Source organism: Eptesicus fuscus, chromosome 2 (assembly GCF_027574615.1).
Source record: "Eptesicus fuscus isolate TK198812 chromosome 2, DD_ASM_mEF_20220401, whole genome shotgun sequence".
Taxonomy (NCBI): Eukaryota; Metazoa; Chordata; class Mammalia; order Chiroptera; family Vespertilionidae; genus Eptesicus; species Eptesicus fuscus.
The window spans coordinates 50,429,059-50,442,949 of NC_072474.1; positions in this window are offsets into that span (position 1 = coordinate 50,429,059).

The window sequence follows — 13,891 nt, forward strand, 5'->3', positions numbered from 1 at the left end:
CACTAGCAACAAATGTAAAAAAACATAATTAAAAGAGGAATCAATCTTTCAAAAGATGTGTGAGACTACTTTGGAGATAATTATAAAATGTTGTAAAAATTAAAGCCAATAAGCAGAGACATATATCATGTTTTTGGATGGGAATAATCAATGGCATAAAGCTATCAAATGTCCCCAACTTAGTAGAATAAATCAATGCAATTTAGTGCGTATGGAAGCATAAAGGACCAAGAAGAGCCAAGAACATTTTGGCAAAATAAAAGTTCAAGAGCTCACTTTAGCACACACCTTACTGAAAGCCTGTAGTTACGTAGACAGGGTGGTATTGATGACAGTGTAAATAGACCATTGGAACAGGACAGAGAGCCCAGCACAGATTTTTATTTATTTATTTATTTTTTATTTTATTTATTTATTTTTTAAAATATATTTTATTGATTTTTTACAGAGAGGAAGGGAGAGGTATAGAAAGCTAGAAACATCGACCAGCTGCCTCCTGCACACCCCCTACCGGGGATGTGCCCGCAACCAATGTACATGCCCTTGACCGGAATCGAACCTGGGACCTTTTAGTCTGCAGACCGATGCTCTATCCACAGAGCCAAACCGGTTTCGGCCCAGCACAGATTTTTAAATATGTGGAAATTAGATATACAAAAAAGGTCATTGTAAACTTTAATTTTAAGTGCACTTTGAGTACAAAATTGCCATGAGCCCCAAAGATGCTGTCTGTGTAAAGGAAAAACTGTTTTCTCTTCTACTCACAGTTCATCTGGCCAACAAATGTGTGCGTGAGTCTTACACACTTAACTCAGTTCTGACACTGCCGGCCTTGAGAGAGTCAGAACCTGCAGGTTAAGGGCTCAGTGCCCAACTTCAGACACCAGTTGTAAGTCTGGTTGGTCATCTGGGCTTCTGACTGACTGGCTATGAACCATTGGTAGAACAACTCACAGCACTCAGGAGAAAGTTACTTATTAGATTGTCAGTTTATTACAAAGAATATAAGAGGGAAGAGTGGCACAGGGCTATAGAGAAAGGGTTGTAGAGCTTATATGCCCGCCCCAGGCATGGCCTCCTTCCCAGTACCTCCACATGTTCACCAACCTGTAAGCTCTGTGTACTTTAGAGCAGCGATTTTCAACCTTTTTCATATCATGGCACACATAAAGTAAAGACTAAAATGCTATGGCACACCAAAAAATAGATTTATTGCCAATCTGACAAAAAAATAAGTATAATGTTGATTGATTTACAGAATAATAATAATAATAGTAATTACCTACACTTTTTGCTCCAAACTGACTTTTTAAAAAGTCAGGTGCCTATACTTGTATATAGGTATTTCTGGTACCAAGAATTAACCAATCAGATGCAACCTTGTTATGCTACCTGACCAATAAGATGCAATTCTATTATATGACATATATTTATGGTTCAAGACACGGCATTCATACTGGACAGCTGTGGTTGTGTTGGCTGTTGTCATTTTTTTTATTTGACAATCTAAAGGAAAAGAGGTCAGTGCTCCTGACTAAATAGTCAGGTATTGCATGTATTAAAAAATGGTTGCGACATATCGGTTGAAAATCGCTGCTTTAGAGATATTTATGGAGGCTTCATTACACAGGCATGATTGATTAGATCATTGGCCATTGGTGATTGAACTCAATCTCAAGCCCTTCTCCCCTTCCCTGAGGTGAAGAGATGGGACTGAAAGTTTCAACTCTAAACACAGGGTTGGTTACCCTGGCAACCAGCCTCATCCTTAAGGGACTTGCGAAAGTTACCTCACTAACATAATCTCAGGTGTGATTGAATATGTTTCTTTTGAGTAACATCTTTATCTTTCTTATTTATCACCTGGGAAATTCCAAGGTTTCAGGAGCTCTGCCAGGAATGGGATGAAGACCAAATATATATTTCTTATAAATCACAATACACAGGCTCATTTGCTTGAATATCAATCACCTGACTCCTTAGCATCTTCCATAGACAGCCTACACCCACTATCAAGTCTTCTCTTGCCATTTTATGTACAAGCTCAATTTATTTCATTTAAAAATGTTGCTTACTATTTTTACAAACTTATTTTTATTGTGCAGTTGAAATATGTTTCTGTCAAACTTACTTAGGCATCCTCTGTTACCTGTGTATCAGACCTTTTCATGTTAGAAGTAGTGGGAATATTTTATTCATTTAATAGCTTGCAGGAACCACCTCACTAATCTGGAGCAAGGCATATACTAGTATGGCAGCCTTGGTCTTTTTCTCTAGATGGCAAGGAAGTCCTATCACAGTTGTAAGGCAGGAAACGAGATAAACAGAGTAGAGGAGAAAAACAGGGAAAATGAGAGAACCTGGGACAAGAACAAAAGAAGACTAATACCTTAAAACAACGAAGAGAAAGCATGTTTTCATTGTAGTTCCATGATCAAAGGACCACCTTGCTGCTCAAGTCCTTTGCTTGAATGTGTCTTTATGGAACCAAGTTTGTATGTTACCATCATTGTCCAAGAATTGAGCTGACTCTATCAGCAGGAATTAGAGCAAGGCATCTATAGGGAATTTTCTTAGCTGAATCTTCCTTAGTTTGGTGAAAAGTGGTTTACAACAGAATCCAACCAGATTTACCCCCTACCCTCCAAACTAATAAAAAAGATGCAGCTTTTAAAAAAATGTACTTAATATTAAGAGGCATATACCTCACACAAAACAACTACTCAACAGGTTGGACTAGATGATGACTTGTATTATCTATAATAATAAAAGCGTAATGTGCTAATTAGACTGGACAGCCGAACTACCTTCCGAACATCATTCCAGATGTCCTTCCGGGTGAAGCTGCGGCGGGCAGCAGCTGAGGCAGAGGCAGTGGCTGAGGCAGAGGCAGTTAAGGGTGATCAGACAGGCAGGCAAGTAGTTAGGGGCAATCAGGCAGGCAGGCAAGCAGTTAAGGGCAATCAGGCAAGCAGGCAGGCAGGTGAATGGTTAGGGCGACCAGGCAGGCAGGCAGAGTGGTTAGGGGTGATTAGGCAGGCAGGTAAGTGATTAGGGGTGATCAGGCAGGCAGGCAGAGGGGTTAGGGGCGATGAGGCAGGCAGGCAGGTGAGTGATTAGGGGCGATGAGGCAGGCAGGTAGAGGGGTTGGGGCAATCAGGAAGGCAGGCAGGTGAGCAGTTAGAAGCCAGCGGTCCTGGATTGTGAAAGGGTGCAGGCTGGGTTGAGGGGACCCCCCCCCCCCCATGCATGAATTTTGTGTACCAGGCCTCTATAATAATGAAAGCATAATATGCTAATTAGACCAGATGTCCTTCTGGACATCCTCCCGGATGACCTTCTGGATGAAGCTGGGGTTTCGAGGGAAGCCCGGGCCCTGGGTGCCTGTTGGTGACTGGAGGGAAGCCCAGGGCCCAGGTGCTGGAGGGAAGCCAGTGCTGGCAGCCGGGGGAAGGAAGGCCTACTCTTGCACGAATTTTGTGCATCAGGCTTCTAGTTAATAATAAGAGTTAACTGTGTGCCAGAGTTCTCACTACACGCTAAGTATTCCACCTGTATTATCCCCACTGAATCTTCCCCACATCACCATAAGCCTGGTACTATTATCCCACTTCACAACACCACAGTAATGTGCCCACCTCACAGAGTTAGAGAGCTTGGTGTGGATTCCAACCAGGCTTCAGGTTCGATTCCACTATGCCTTAGATCTGGTTCTTGGGAAGAAACAGTGGATGATCCCAGGAGCCCACTAGGCATCTTGGTGAAGACAGTGCCAGGACCCAGCGTGAGAGAAATGCAGGGGAAGTTCCTGCCTTCTCTGGATCTCAGCCATACAGCCTTACTTCATGGGAGACCGCCCTGTCTGTTTACGTGCGGCTGTCTGCCTCTGTGTGGAGATGACAGCAGCTGCTGCAAGGGAGGGAGGGGAACCAGGGGAGCCAGGGGCGGCTGCAGAAGCTCCAACAGCTGTGATGGCAGGCGCTTCCTCTGAGGGCACAGGGCTGGTAGGGCATCGTGTGCCTCAGGGATGTGGACCTCTGACTGCTCCTCTGGGAAATGGGCCCCTACTCTGCTCCCAGAACTGTAGCCCAGGAGTCAGTTGGCCCAGGTTCTGATCCCAGCGGTCACTTAGATAAATATTATTTTTTAAATATATTTTATTGATTTTTTACAGAGAGGAAGAGAGAGGGATAGAGAGTTAGAAACATCGATGAGAGAGAAACATCGATCAGCTGCCTCATGCACACCCCCTACTGGGGATGTGCCCGCAACCAAGGTACATGCCCTTGACCGGAATCGAACCTGGGACCCTTGAGTCTGCAGGCTGACGCTCTATCCACTGAGCCAAACCGGTTTCGGCGATAAGTATTAACTGTGGGTGAGCCTTTCAACCTCTCAGAGCCTCAGTTGCCTCCTTAGTAAAATGAGGATGTCGGGCTGGGTAAATTTGAAGACTTCTAATAGTCTGACTCTTCCCTCAGAACTTTATTATTTTCATATATCTATCTGTGGATTTTAGTAGTAATGTTTAAGCAGTGTTCCACAGAGGTGATTTAGAAGTTCTGCAAAGAATAAAATATTTTGCAATAAGTAAGAAACCTATTGGAATACTAGTATATATTGATATACTTTTATTTGCAATGAGATTTTACTTGGAAAAAGAGTTCAATGCTATTCAACTTGCAACTCGTGCAATAGAAATCTCTCAAAGACAAGGCGAGTGATTAAGACCTAAAGGAATGACTTTTAATGCAGGAATTTCAGGCCAAACAGGATGCATGGGAGGTCCCCACCCGAAGGGACCCCACAATCATGCCATTTGAGGCCCTTCTCCTGTCACCCCACTCAGTGGACACCACTTCCCACAAGTAAACGGCCCCTTATTGCAATGGTCACTGGCCGTCCAGCATGTTTGCATCCCCTGAGGGGAGTGGACCTGTCCATGCATTTCCTTGCACGTCAGTTGACGCACATCTATTTAAGAACAGCTTATGAGAAAAGAATAATATCACATGAAACATGACATCTGTTGTGAGATGCATCCCAAGTTCAGAAAATTAAAATGCGAAAGAAGATGAGTCATAGAAACCAGAAGTTGAGAACAGCTTTCCCTGCTGGAGTCCCTGCTGTGCTGGGAGAGAGACCAGGACCATTTTCTGTGGCGTCTTCTCTCTGCACTCAGTCATAAATCTGAGCCTGTGTCAGGAGCTCACAGCTTCTCACTGTGTTCCCTATGTTCGCGTGGGAGTGGACTTGGCTTGCTGGTAGGATGCTGCAGATTAGCTATGCCATCCACTAAAGGAAACCTTGCTCACAATGGCCCTTTGTGACATTTGCATCCCGCTCCATCTGAAGAAATTGGCCTGATATTAAGATGATGATTCTTTCATACCACATCTTGTTAAAAGAACAGTGCTCACAGGACTCCTTTGAACATCCAGGAGTGATATGTCCACTCCTGCCACCAGTCAAACACTCTAGAATGGAAGCATAGTGAGGGGCTGTTCTTTTCCTTCTCCCTGTCACTCTGCTCACCGTCACGGAACAGCCTCCAGGACAAGTGGTAGATTCACACTGGTCAGGGAGGAAAAGAGGAAAAAAAGGGAGGAAGAATTTTCTTCCAATACGGGAGAACATTTTCCTCCTTATCAGTGCAAGAAGCAGGAGATGCAACTCAAAATGATTAAAACCATGGGGAAACTCAGCTCACAGGATCAGAATTTCCAAGGTCAGGGAGTCCTGGAGTTGGTCGCCCAGAGGCTCATTGTTGGTACCCAGTACCCAGGTTCCTTTCATCCTTCTCCTCAGCCTTCCTTAGCATTTCGTGTTCTCTCCCTCATTTTCCCAAGAAGGCTGTGGGATCAGCAGGCATCACATCTTGATAAAAGCAGAAAAAGGGACCAATTTTCCTTGTGCCTCTTTCAAAGAGTCAAGAAAATATTCCTGGAATCTCACCCTTCCAGAAGATCTTCTCTCATCTCATTTGCCAGAATTGTGTCACGCGTGTTACTAGGAAAATAGGCCCTTTGGAGGGAAATTATATCACTGTGATGGACTTAAATCAGGGTGTGTGTGTGCGTGTGCTGGTGGGTGGGGGTAGGGGGCACTTACTCCATCCCACAGGGAAAGGGCAGACACCTGCACAACATAGAGGCATGAGGACTGTTGGTTACCAGTCCACAGTGTCTGTTACAAAGACCTACAGCCAATGTGGCTCCCTGAAATTTAGGAAACTGGCCTGGTTTCTGAAAGGGTCTGTTTGCAAGTATTTTGTTATGGGGATTGTGGCCTGTCTTTGTTCTGGTCAAATCTCCTGGGATTGAAGCAGTTCCTATGGAGATTTAGGGTGCTGTGGGATGACCAGATGTGCTATTCTAAAGGGGGTTGGTAGCGTGGCATCTCTCTGCATTTCACATGTATCTGGCACCCCTTTTTATTATCCTAAAACGTAGACCTGAGCATATTACTCCCCAGCTCAAAAAAAAAAAAAAAAACCCCAAAAAAACCGAGTGGCATTCCAATTTGTTTCTAAAGTCATTTTTCTCTTCATAGCTCATTTCTTTTATTCATGAAAACCCAAGATTATGTATTTTACATTTTAGTTTCCTTTGTCTTTGCTGTGTCCTGAATGCCCTTCCCCATTTGCATGCCTGGTAAACTCCTACTCATCCTTCAAGACCCAAACCAAATGTTAAAACTCACTCCCATCCTCTAATTTCTCCTTCATTTGCATTTCTATAATTGCTATCATTGCTCTGAAATCACCCCATTGCTATTTCAGCCATCTGACAAGGGACTCTTCCTCTTCTTGCCTCCCTCCAATCCGTTGTCCACACTACAATGTATTTCTAAAGCACTAACCACATCACTCTCTTGCTAATGCCCTTCATTGGCTCCCCGCAGTGCCCAGGACGGAGCTCCGGAACATGGCTCATAAGCACCCTGGTGATGAGGCTGTCTTCCCGCACAGCAGGTGCTCTGCCAGGCCGAGCCGTCTGCAGTGCGGTGTGCTCCTCCTCCCCTCCCAGATTTGTGCCAATCCTGTTGCCTCTGCAGGGAGTGCTCTCCCTCACCACCCCTTCTGCTGTCAGGTCTCAATTACCTGATGTGACTCCTCCACGTCTTGGTGGGTGTTTTCTTCTACATGTTTATAGCCTCTTAAGTTTTTGTTTTTTTTCTAAAAGCACTTAAAACCTCTGAGGTTTGATAGATTCTCTGAAGTTACTTGGGCACAAGAGCTGCTTTTGGTACAAAGCTGTACCTCTGGCACACAGAAAGGAGTCAAATGTTTGTAAAAGGGGATACCTGAGTTGATTCTTACAGTATATGTTTGAGCAGTGTAGGCCTTAAAGATACCCATTTTCTCAGTTCTTGGCAATCTTGGTTAAGGCACAGGTGTTAAAACGTGTGGCCCATTTACTTTGTGTCTGAGTCACACAAATCAACAAACGTAAACATTTTCAAAAGGTGATCACAGTTTAAAAAATGAAACTAAAGCATTACAGGTTATTGTTACTACCCATATTTTCATATCAGTAAGAAGGATGATATTTGCTTGCTGTCTTTCACTGAGGGATCTACAAATACTTTGTCTTTGGCCAGAATTCACATCCAGTTTATATTTCTCTTGGTTCTATTATGTTGGAACATTCTAAGTCATCATGAAGGTTAGGAGATAGTACGTGTTTGGTGGGTGTTTTAAATGCTTATGGGGAAATTATGGCGAGACTTCTCACTAAGAATGCTTTCTTCACTGCATTGACAATAAACTGGAAACTCAAGGTCAAATGTTTCACCTTGGGAGACAGTGATAGATGGATTATTAAACTCAATCTGGGCAAGTTAAACTTTAGCAAGCATTTCTTTGTGTGTTTTTTAGTATGCTCTGAAATTTAAAAAATATGTTCATTGTGTAGGATTGGTTTATTTCTCCAGTAAGTGAAGAAAATCATCTAGAATTGGAAAAAATGAAATGTTCAGCAATCAAACCATTTATGTCATAATTCTGTCTTTTAGAGAAATCTTCATAGCTTATCTTCAACACTAAAAAATTCTATTTTGGCCCTGAAGTGATAGTTTTATGCTAGCTATTTATGTGTTGACTAGAGGCCCAGTGCACAAAATTCATGCACTAGTAGGGTCCCTAGTGGCTGCTGGCTGCTGGCCAGGGCCTCCCTCCCTTCCCCTGGCCGTCCCTGCCCCCTGGTCAAACTCCCAGACGAACTTCTGGTCAAGGGGACAATTTGCATACTATGCTTTTATTACATAGGATAATATTATATAAATGATATTTGAATAAATCACTTGAAACCATAGAAATAGTCTTTATTAGGGTAACCATACATCCCTGGGACAGTCCTAATTTATGTCTAGTATCCCAATAAAATTGTTACAAGTGCCTACTTTCACTCTCAGAAGTGTCCTTGATCAGACAATAAATTAGATGGTCTCCCTAGTCCTTTCCTGGTTTTAATCGTGTTATGCAATGTAGAAATGTTTCCATCTATGGTCTCATGTGAGTTCTTTTGAATAAAATTAAGTTTCTATATATGGTCTCATGTATTTTTTCCTATGACAGTGTAGACAGTGGAATTTTTAGTCACTGCCAATTTCCTCCCCCATACAGCATGCTAAACAGTTCTATTGTTAGTGGATATAATTTGATCATATTTCTACTTGCCATTATTTTCTTCAACCCCAAGTCAATAGTAGGAGGCCATGGCATTGAATGCCAATGAATGAATGTAGCAATGTGGGGTAGGTGATGAGGGACAAATTCTTTTACTGTCATAAAACCCCCCTTCCCTGGTGTCCCCGTCTGTCAACACTGACCCAAATGCACTTTCCCCGGTCCATGTCGCTTCTCACAAAGGAATTTTCAATCAATGAAGTCTCTTCTCTATAGTAGCATGGGGTTTCAGTAATAAGTGAAACAACACCATCAAGCAGTTCTCTCTCATAGATGGACAACATACATGCCGAATGTGGGTTCATACTCAGCAGGTCAGTAGGTCCACCCTATTGAGAAGAGTAGCACACACATCATGAACATGTGACAGTGCTCCCTCATCATATGTCATTGTCATTATGTGACATCTGATGGTTCCTCTTGGTAAAGTAATTGTGGCTACTGGCACATTCTGTTTCCTCTCAAGCACTGTATTTTTGTGTTTATAAAGGTTTTATAAACTTCTTAGCAATAGTATGGACTGTGTCTAATTTTGTAATGAAAAGTGAAATGATGAATGATGTCTTAGTAATATTGAGCTCTGCTCTCAGTGACAACATATATTAATTCCCTCCTGAGATGCATTATTTAGGGCTTGTGGTGAAAAAAATTCATTAGGCCCTGGCTGGTTTTGCTCAGTGGTTAGAGTGTCGGCCTACAGACCAAAGAGTCGCGGGTTCAATTCCTGGTCAAGGGCACAACGTGCTTGGGTTGTAAGTTCCCCAGCCTTGGTAGTGGCACGTGCGGGAGGCAACCAATGAATGTGTCTCTCTCACATCCATGTTTCTCTCTCTCCCTCTCTCTCTCTCTCTCTCTCTCTCTCTCTCTCTCTCTCTCTCTCTCTCTCTCTCTCTCTCTCTCTCCTTTCCTTCTTTCCTCCCTTCTATTCTCTCTAGAAATCAATGGGAAAAATATCCTCGAGTGAGGATTTTAAATAAATAAATAAATAAATATAAAAATTAAAAATATAGAAATTTCATTAGTTTACTGTAGTGGTCCCTCTTTTTTGTTTGAAAACCATGGGAAAGTTCTGCTGGCTTCATACCACTAGTTGACAAAATTTCAAAACAATATATCAAGGAATAGGGTAAAGGGATTATTAGTCGAATAAAATTCAGTAATTTCATCATGGTATACATTTCTTTTGCATTTTCTTTTTAGGCTGCATATAGGAAATTATCTCACTTGTAGATCACCTCTAACCACAGCATGCAAATGCACATTCTATATCTGAGCTTCTGATCACCATTTACAATTACAACATTTTGTGAGTTCTTATATTTATGATACATTAAAAAAATTTTTTTTTCAGAAAGCCATTTTGAGCTTCTGGTCCTTTTTTATCAATTAGAGAAATAATAAAACAAATAGTAATGTTAAATATGAGCTCACTCTTCTGATAAAGTATATGTAACTTGTGAGAATGGATTATTAGACTATAACAGCATTTATATGAAAAGCACAATGAATCCTTTATTTCAAATTTGTGAAATATACATTGAAACAAAGTGTCTGCCTTTTCCTTGTGAACCTGCCAGGGGATTACTGGTGTTGTGAGAGCACAGTTTTAGAACAGTGCCTCTAAGTTTAGGCCTACTAATTTCTATATATTGACCTCTGCTGGCCAGAAAGGCATAAAAACGACAGGACTGACAGTTATTCTCCTCAGGGTCATGCTGAAATACTACTTTAGCACAGGGGAAGTCATGGGGAGATTCGAAGAATTAGTAAAGGAGATCGTCCAGGTTTTCTTGGTTACAACAGTGCTTCACAACCCCTGCAGCCTGGAAGCTCTGTACACTGCAAGAACAGAGAACATGCCGAAACCGGTTTGGCTCAGTGGATAGAGCATCGGCCTGCGGACTCAAGGGTCCCAGGTTCAATTCCGGTCAAGGGCATGTACCTTAGTTGCGGGCACATCCCCAGTAGGGGGTGTGCAGGAGGCAGCTGATCGATGTTTCTCTCTCATTGATGTTTCTAACTCTCTATCCCTCTCTCTTCCTCTCTGTAAAAAATCAATAAAATATATATTAAAAAAAATAAAAAAAGAACAGAGAAACATTCTGCCCAACAGACAATGATACGAGTCACAATCGCAACCAAGGAGCATGTGAAGTGCAGAACTCCATGAGGTTTGACTACAAATAGTGTCAGTGGTTTTGCAAAGCTATGTGTGAAAAACAATCTTGTTAATCTGTTCACCTATTCATTCATGTGTTGATCCTTCAATGTATATTTATTGAATGACCATTTCTCTCTATTCAAACTTACTACAGTCTCTGCCTTTACCTTCCCCATCCTTCCCGACTTACCCCGTTAATTAACTTTTTGTACTAGGTTCTGAGTCTCAGTTTATAATCTTTTTTTTTTAAATTGAGGTATAACTTAAATGTACTCTTCAAGTAATTTTGACAAGTTGGCATCAAGAGGCAGAACATTTAAAAAAAAAAGAGGCAGAACATTTCTACAAATTAAGTTTTGAATTACAATTATATTTTTAGTACAAGGAAGCCTTTTTTGAATTATTTAACATAGACCTGATCATACTTTTAGTTCTCTTAAATAGCAGATTAGACATGGCTGAAGAGAGAATTACTGAAAAGGAAGATAGATTTGAAAAAAATACTTTGAGTGTAGCATATACATCCAAAGAAATGAACAACATAAAAGAGAAATTAAGAGATATTGAGGCTGTGTATCCAGAGTATACATAGAACCCTTAAAAGGCAATAATAAAAAGACAGATAACTCAATTTAAAAATAAGCAAAGGATTTGAACAGATATTTCCCCCAAAGGAAATATACAAGTGGCCCATGAGCCACGTGAAAATATGTTCAACATTATTTGTCATTAGAGAAATGCAAATTAAAATCATAGTAATATATAACTTCCCACACACCAGGATGGCTATGATAAGAAATCCTATATAATAAAAGGGTAATATGCAAATTGACCCTAACAGTGGAACGACTGGGAATGACCGGTCGCTATTACTTGCACTGACCACCAGGGGACAGACGCTCAATGCAGGAGCTGCCCCCTGGTAGTCAGTGCACTCCCACAGGGGGAGCTCCACTCAGCCACAAGCCGGGCTGACGGCTGCATGCGCAGCGCCTCCTCAGCAGTACTAAGGATGTCCGACATCCCCCAAGGGCTCCCAGGTTGCCAGAGGGATGTCTGACTGCCAGCTTAGGCCCGATCCCCCGGGAAGTGGGCCTAAGCTGGCAGGTTGACATCCCCCAGGGGGTCTCAGACTGTGAGAGGGTGCAGGCCGGGCTGAGGGACTCCCTCCCCCCCCCCGCCCCTGCAGAGTGCACGAATTTTCATGCACTGGGCCTCTAGTACAGAAATAAGTATTGGAGAAAATGTTGAGACCTTGGAACCTTCATGCATTGCTGGTAGGAATAAAAATGGTGTAGACACTGTGAAAAAAGTTCAGCAGTTTTTCAAAAAGTTAAACATGGAGTTACCATATGACCCATTAATATACTGCTAGGTATACACCTTCCAAAAAAGAAAATATTTAAGTCCTCATAAAAACTTATACGTGAATGCTCTTAGCAGAATTATTCATAATATGGCAAAGTGGAAACAACCCAAATGTCTATCAATGATAAATGGATAAACAAAATATATCTACACCATAAAAAGCACATGGGTATACCTCAAAACATTGTGCTAAGTGAAAGAAGCCAGTCACAAAAGATTACATATTGTAGGATTCCATTTATATAAAATGTCCAGAATATGTAAAACTATTTTAAAAGTAGATTAGTCTGGCTTTCATTTAGCATTGTGTTTTCAAGTTTCATTCTACTGTAGCATGCATGAGTACTTTATTTCTTTTCACTGCGAATAATATTTCATTGTATGGATATAAAATATTTACCAGTTGGTGCACATTTGATTTGTTTCCACTTTTTGGATATTATGAATAATGTTGCTATGAACATTTATATATTTTTTAGACATATGTTTTCATTTCTCTTGGGCATGTACCTAGGAGTGGAATTGCTGGATCATATGAAAAGTTTATGTTTAACTTTTGGGGGAACTGCCAAACTGTTTTTCAGAGTGGCCTCACCAGTTTACCAGTACATCCCCACCAGCAATGTAAGAGGGTTCTAATTTATTCACATCCTTTCCTTTTTTTTTTTTTTAATTCTAGCTAATAGGTGTGAAGTGGCATCTCACTGTAGTTTTGACTTGCATTTCTCTGATGACTAATGATGTTGAGTGTCTTTTCATGTGTTTCTTGGCCATTTATATATCTTCTCTGGAAAAAATTCCATTCATGTTAATAGGATATAATTTCGAAATTTATATTTGTTGTCAATGGCCATGGGTAAAAAGATATCTGGAAAACATTTGAAAAATAAAATGCTGAGTGCATTAAAACAAAAGTAGATTAGTGGTTGTCTAGGGCTATGCTGGAAGTGGGAAGTAAGGAGAAATGGGGAGTGATTGCTAAGGAATATAACATTTATTTTGGGGGTGATACAAATGGTCTAACATTAGATTGCAGTGATAGTACCACTCTGTGAATATACTAAAAAAAAAAATCACTAAATTTTAAACTTTAAATGGGTGAGTCTTATCTATCTCAATAAAGCTGTCTTAAAGTTATCATAGGCAAACAGAGGAAATGTAGGACAATATTTGTTTTTGTCTCAAGGTAAGAAAGGATATCTTAAATATGATTCCAGTAGTACAAACTGTAAAGGAAATGATCAATAAAATTAACTAACTTGATAAATCTAACTGCCTTAAATTAAGAACTTCTCTTTATCAAAAGATATCATAAAGTAAGTGAAGACATGAGCCACAATTTCGGGGAAGATATTTACAACATATGTTTCATATACTAAGTCTGGGCAGATTAAAACAGGTAACCATTTTTGAAAGGAATTTGGTATTTACCTAAATCGCATGGAGCATTTCGCACTATCCTTCCTAGGCTTGGAATTGACTTTGCTTGTCCAGTCTGGTCACTGCCATCAAATGGCACCACAACTATGCAGGTGTGTGGCAAGAAGGTGCTTATGGTGTAGTAAGAAGTAGTACCTGGAATCCAGATGTTAGGTCTAGGTGGCTTGGCTTGATAAACATATAATATGTTGACCCCACCTTTGGTATATGTCCTTGCTATATGTACATCCTTC